The following is a 7,543-nucleotide window of genomic DNA, read 5'->3' as shown; positions in this document are numbered from 1 at the left end:
GCATCCCACTGGCAACTTAGGAGTTTTCCACGTTAGTCTTGCTACCTCCCAGTTGGCTTATTAAGAAGCCACTGGGTGGGGACTGAATTAAAATATGCCATCAATGACCTCAGTACATGTGCCAAGGAGTGCAAACAGTATGGAACTGATTATACTTCATATAAACACACCCATAAGCAGCTTTTGCATTTCTTAAGTGTGCTCTATTTCACATGCTGATCTAACTGCATTAGTTGAAGGCATTTTATTATCACTCTGAAGAGGAGCAGAATCTTTAACACGCAAAAAAACCCAACGGTCTTTACTGTTGGACAGCTACTGAGCAAGCACAAAGCATCCGTTTTCAGAGTTTAGGAAGCATTTTCCTATTCTGCTAGGAAATTCTACTATTTCCTAGTAGAATAAAATATAATTCAATCTCCTGTTAACACAACAAAACATCTGATTTCCAGTTATTTCACTTTTCTACAGGTGCTACCCCATACAAAGAAAGACCAAGTAAGGTATCTGATGGATATACAAAAATCATAAATAAGAAGCAAAACAAATGGCTCTAATGTCTGGCAATGATAGGAACCAAAGCTACTGAAACAGCACCACTGCTGTATCACGTGTCAAAGGGGCAGGAGTTTCGTTGTCCTGCTTGTTATTACACTGCATTTTGAAACACGACCATCTAAACATCTGTTCTGCAGGAGCTGCTAATACTGAAGCCGCTTCCCATGCTAGAACTACTTATGCTATAGTGACAGAATACAATAAGAAATACCAACAGGTAAGAATATATGCACAGGTAAGAATATATGACCAGTCCACTGAAGCAGATAGATCAGCAGACGTCCACTTCAACCAATTTCCTGTAGAGAAGACAATCAGTTGGGTGAATACTCAGGAATACCAAAAAGGGAGTAAAGCAGAGATGTCGAGGATTTCTGAGAAGAGGAAATGCTAAGTACAGTAAAATGGGAGATTTTTCTTGACTAAGGGAAGACAATCACATCTACTGTGGCAACTGCAGAAGGGAACACAAGTGTCATCTCACTCTTCCAAAATCACCAACTTAATAGTCAAAGGACAGCAAGCATGGAAATCCCCTGCTGCTAAGAGTTATCACTGTGTCTGACCCAAAGCTGACCAAGCGATGCTGACAAAAGTCATGCTGAAACAGAGGGCTCTTCAGCACCACTTCTGTCACCCTGGACTCCACATCACCCCACTGCCTCCTGCCTCCAGCAGGGTCTCACACTCCCTGTGACACTTCAGATCCACAGCCTCTCATACAAAGCTGTGCTCATGGCAGCAGGCAACAGGGCTCAGGCATATGTGCCCATTTTTGTACCTACACCTTTTCTATGGCCTTACATGATAGCTTAATGCAGAAAAGGAGCATGGAGAATAAGAGGATGCAGCGTACAGGCAGATCAAATTTGATCCAAATACAACTTCTGCTATATAGACTTGCAGATGACACTGTGTACTAGGCTCTTCAGAAGAGTACGCTTCAGCCAGCATGCCTTTCCATCCCGCTAGGTTCTGCCAAACTGCTCATAAGCATGCCCATTTGCATTAATACTTTCTTCTTGCAAAGAGAAAGAGGCAAGCTGCCAGGAGGCAGCTGGGCAGGAGATCCCTAGAGCTGTGCTTTTGTCTCCATGTATCAGTCTGAGTCAGTAAATGTAAACTCTCAAATTTAGTTCAGGCTTTTCCAGTTGTGACCTCCTCTCCTACAGCACTGATCAACAGTGTCAAGAAGGTGCAGCACAAGAGCAACAATAAGGGTATCAAATGCAGTCCTTCTCCATTTTCTTTTAATCAACTGGTGGCACAAAAAGGAGAGTCAAGTTCATGTCCTCCAATATACATGCAAATGTTGTGGCATTTTTAAAGGCAAAGGTCCTATGGCTTCAGCAGGGACAAGCATGCTTCTATTTTAACAGCTTTTTCATTTCTCATCTCCTGCTCCATGTTCCCTCGTATACTGGGAGGACACCACTGAAATCTGCAAGTGGTAAACTGAGGCTTCTTTCACCCTAGCCAGAGCACAGGTAGGCTAGCATAGCCTGATTCTATAAAGCCCGTGCCTTATGAAAAAAAATGCTTATTTATCTTCTAGTGGAGCTATCTATGTCAAAGACAAGCAATGGCAACCCTCAGGAACCTGCCCTTTGACTGGGAATCTGCTGGGACACAGACCTTCTCATGGTGCCGAGCACTGCACAGAAAAGCTCCACCTGATAACACTGCAGGACACACATCTCCATCATATCAGAAGATAAAAAGGAGAAGTGACAAAGGTGGCAAAGGAACAGCCATTCCAGTTATATCGTATTTGCCACTTTGGTTTATTTCACCCCTCCTCTCCCTCCACTAGCAGGACAGGTATGTTTTGAAAGCTGATATTTCATTTAGGAATAAGTAAGTCTGTTTCTGTCTCTGTCAAATGAACCCCTTACCAAACTCTACAGTAACTGCTACCAGCAATCCCAAGAGCAAGGCTGAATCAGGCCTCAGCAGTTTCTGACCTTCTGAGGCTGCTACCCACACATTCTGATGCATGTCTAGGAACAGCTGCAGGAGAGCAGCAGGAGTAATAGATGTTCTCACTAGTGAAAACAACTGGCTCAACCTACCATGGACCTGAGCCCATCAGAAAACTAAACTTAGAAACCATACCACAAGCCATCAGATAGCGTTGCTCCTCCTGGGGCTCGCTGTGACCCACCACACCTAGAAGCACAGCTGATGTTACTCTCTCTTTGATAGCTCTTCATGCTGACAGTCTCCCTGTAGTTAAACTCTTCACTCCATCTACAACTTCATTTGGAATACTTCAAGCAATTTCATCCATAAGACAACTTGCAATTCTAGGGATAGTTGTCTCTTATGGATGATAACAAAGGTACCTGCTTTTATAGACACCTTGGATTTACCAACTTGTACCAGATATTGACCTACCACAAGAACATGGGAGCATAAAACCATACAACAAAACTTTGCTTTCCCTTAAAAATTCAATGACACTATCACAACCAATGACGACTCTTTTTCTCTATGCATATCAGCATTAAGACAGTTTGAAAGGCCCACTGAGTGACTTAAAAGGGATGTACTCCTTTTCTACTGTGTATTGCAATGCTCCTCAAAAAGTCAACTCTTCTCAAACACCACCAGTGAACTGTGCTCCTCTGAAGAGCGACCATCAGCCACTCAAATATAAGAACTCATCTTCTACTGTTCAGCAGAACTGCAGATAAAAGGGGGTTCCTGTAGTTTAGAGAAGCATGACAGAGTGGCTGCCTGCAAAAGCCACTGTGTTCCACAGAGATCCCCAGTCCCACGTCCTCCCAGGGAGCAGGCTGCCTTGCATCTGCAGTGGGAAGCCTTACTGGAAAACTTCCAGCCCATCTTAATGGCTTCAGCTTTGGACTTAACCTTTAGGACCAAGACCTTTGAGAGAATCTTGAAGGTAACCTTCAAAGGCTGCAATAATTTAAGCTTCTAAATGCTGAAGCCACGTTGACAAACTCCTTAGAGTATCTTGGGGAGAACAGGGAGGGGGAGAAAATCAGTCTAAAGCATTTCCTCAAACTGCTCTTCTATCTTATGCCAAAGTATGCATGCCTGCTTTCCCTGACCTATTTATGTATTTCTACTCAAAACAGACCCATTTTAACGGCTCCAACTTGGCATGGGCAAAATGAGGAGTGTGTTCTCTCCCCAGGTATGCAGCTGGGTTTACTTTGCACCAAGGGGAAAAAGCAGGGGGAAGAGGCAAGGAGACATAAATTTATTTCAGTGGCATAAAACCAGATGCTGCTGAACCTTCTTCTAATTAAGTAACACTTCACTTTCAGGAACAGGTAGCTGAACTTCACTGAGCAGCAGGGGACTATAGTATTACAAGAGGTGGCAGAATTCAGTTGCTCTGAATTCTATTTTCTTAATGCTGCAAATAGTAGACACCATATAACCAACAAGGGATATGAGAGAAATTATGTCTGTGAGACCAGAAAGAGGAAGCTGGTTGGGAGTGGTAAAAGAAAACCCTTATTAGCTACTGCCTAGTTAACTCTAAGCCTTCTCAAAGGCTGCACAGCCACTGAATCTAACCCTTATAGCTTTCCAGCTGCAGAGCATTCACTCCCTGTGAAAACAGCACAACAAACACTGGGGGAGCATGCGCACAGTGTATGAACACCCACCCCCTGCATACAGATCCTGTCCTGGGACACACTGTACAGGAGGATGCCAGTGAAGGGGCTCTGGGTGGTGACCCCGCAGGAGAAGGACAGCAGCACCTCCAGGACACTGCTCTGGCAGGGGCCCTCCCAGTCCCACAAGTCACATGGGAAACAGCTCTCTTCATTCAAGCACTAGCAGTAACTCAGTCCTCAAATGGAGGAAGATGTCAATGACAGCAACAAATCCAGTTTGGCAAAATTCAGGGGACAAGTGGAATCACAATTTATTGTGCAAGATACTGGTTTTGTATCTTTTTTGGTAATGGTTTGAGTAGGTGGTCAAATGTAGAAAGCCCAAGAGTGAATTTTTTCATTACAAAGTTTCATACCATCAGTGAAGTTCCCACAGATACTGTTTTCCCTTCAGCCCAAAATTGCAAGTATTACATAAGCTGAAATACCCTCCCAAAAGCAGCCTCTGCATATGTTTTTTATGTTCTTGGTACATTTTGGACAGCCTAACAAAAACGTTATTTCTGACAAACCCTAATGCAATTAATGAAGAGGAACCACTTTCCATCCCTGCTAACAGGTGGGCCATACATCAGGAAGACAGGATATGTGTTCCCAACTGCAGGGCTCCAGTTTCCAGGACTCCTGCACTGTGTTTCATTATAACCCAATACACAGGACACAGCAGGAAAAGTTGCAGCTACAACAGAAAACCCCAAGTATAGTTACTTAGGCACTGTTAACTAGTTATCATCTCAGGTGGTAAACCACCTCCCCTCTCAGTTAATAAAGGGAGAGAGGAGGTTTATGAAGTTCTAAAATAGCACTGGAGAAGGCGAAAAAAAAAAAAAAAACAACAAAGCAGAAAGCTTGTAAGTTTTTTCTCATAAGACTTTAGCACAAAACCAGCAGCAACTCAGCACAGCTCCCACCCATGGAAGACAGGAGCAGGAGCTGTTCAGGGTCACAGGAAACCTTCCCAACTGCTCACTCATAGCCCATACATATGACCCTAACGTTGTATGGCCACACACAGCATGGCCACACACTGCTGCCCCAGTACTTTTACTCTGCAAACAAGCCTTCCATATGAGAAGGAAACCCAGGACAGCAGTTAGAGCTGTCTGCCAAGGAAGAATTATTTTGACCACATGGCCTTTTAAAAATTACTCAGATCTGAAAAGCTTCCATTTCCCGCTGCACCAGCCATTCCCCTATACAACCTCTGATGTTGTCTGTCAAACTATTGAACAACAGGGTCTAGTGGTAGTCTTGAAAGACTCCTTCTCTGGGTGCAATACCACATGAGCAGCATTTCCCAGGCCTATCTGCGTCTCCCAAGCACAGGAGGTATTTGGGTGTTGACCCAGGAACTGTTTTTCCTGTGCAGTGTCCTCCTGCCTCTTTGCCTCTTGCAAAAACACAGTTAGCTCCCAAGGAAAGCAAGTCAGACTTCACGACTAAATACCAACAGTGACAGTTCTGGCAAAGTCATCTTTCTGCAAGTCATGCTAAAATAGCAAGGGTCATTGCTACAATGACCATATATCCTTTTGGAAAGATCCGATCACTTCCACAAGCCTGATGGCATCAGGTGACATTAGAAAAAAATAAAAATCTATTTACTGTGCATGCTGTGAGGAGCCACTCAATAAAAGGATTAGCAACCCTATTACAGTAAGTGGTACTACCAGAAAGGTACTATTATCACATCCTTACCACGACAAGCACTGTGTCCCAGTGGTGCCTGCAGGATTCAGCCCTTAAATCTTAATCTTACTGAATTAATGCTTTTCTTTCTTAGACTAACAGCTCTAAATATATCTTTTTGTAACCTTCCATTCAGAACCACAAAGAAACGTTAAACTGGAGCCAAGGATCATCTAAGGAGAAAATTATGAAACAGCCGCCTATGTGTGCTGCTACTCAATTAACATCTTAACATATGCCATGTTACATTGTCTGGCTTGGTTCATGTTAATAAGTAAAATGGCTGTAAAAGCATTTCAATTAAATATTTAGAAAGCAGAGCTGCAAAAGGTTGAAATATGTTTGAGTAAGCGAAATGCTGACTATATATACTGCTCACTTAATGCAGTAAGAGCTTTTGCTAGTACAGGTTACTGAGAAAGGAAAGCACACCCAAGCTGGGCATGTCTGTCAGTCAACCCTGACATCCCAGCATGAGTGCATGTCTCCTCTCCCATTCACATCTCACCCTCTGACACGCAGGAGCCAAAAATCAGGTGGCTTCTGATGCCACCTAGGGGCTCTCTCCCTGCCTGCACTCCTCTGTCCCCTGGGGATAATTCAGTGTCCTGCTATAGAGACAAGGCAGCTGAACCTAGCACAAACACAAGCAAAGAGAAGCAAAACATTTAATACAAGACGAAGTAAATCCTCCAACATTCAAATGCAGATATATATTCTTACTCCACATGAAATCTACAGGGACTTGCATCTTGGAAGCACATGAAGTACTGTTACTTCCCTAAAGCATAAAAATAGCCACAGAGTTGTGCCCATTGGAAATGCAGAAAAGTGTCCAACCCTCAGGCCTCAAAAAGTAAACAAAGCAAATATTCACCAATTTGTAAATACTGGCTCTTTCAGCTTCGAGGCAGACTCCTCCTCAGGCCAAGTCAAACCATTCTTCTCAGCAAAACAAGGAAGGAACAAGCACAGCAAGCCGATATAACAGTGCAACAAGGATGAGCTGCAACCATTTCATCTTCACTGCAACCTAATCTACCTCCTTCCACTCACCGAAGACAGTAAGACAGACCAGTTTCCATCCGACACCTGGAGGAGCAATAGTGCACCACAGTGCTGAGAAAAGCAGTGGTTCAGCATGCCATGCCATTTTAACTCAGTGCAGGTTAAAACCGGTCAAGTGCATGACTTCAATGCTTCTTACTAAAATGAATGTAATTAAAAGACTTTACATTGGATAAAAATTTAATCCCTTCACCATTTCTGACACTATGATGATATTCTGAGTGTTAAACAATGCCAACTGTACAAACAGATGAACAAAGGAAGATAAGGCTGCTAATGAAACACACAAGTCTCCAACACAGCCCATTGTAATAAACTGCCAAGAAATAATTAGCCAGCAGACATCAGCATACCTACATCTGAAATCTGTGTCTACAAACATTTCTTTTAGCTCTCTGAAGAAATATTGCTGTATTCAATGCTAAAGGCTTATTTCACAGCTCTTACTGGGAAACAAACCAGGTGCTCTATTCCAGCAACAAGTAATTTAAATTCCGGGGGGGGGGGGGGCAGGGAGGGAGGGGGAGGGGTTTACATTTATTTAAATACAGCATTTTGCCCCAAGTTACTTT

The sequence above is a fragment of the Melopsittacus undulatus genome, chromosome 9, assembly GCF_012275295.1.
Source record: "Melopsittacus undulatus isolate bMelUnd1 chromosome 9, bMelUnd1.mat.Z, whole genome shotgun sequence".
NCBI classification, from domain to species: domain Eukaryota; kingdom Metazoa; phylum Chordata; class Aves; order Psittaciformes; family Psittaculidae; genus Melopsittacus; species Melopsittacus undulatus.
This window is presented reverse-complemented; position numbering follows the sequence as displayed.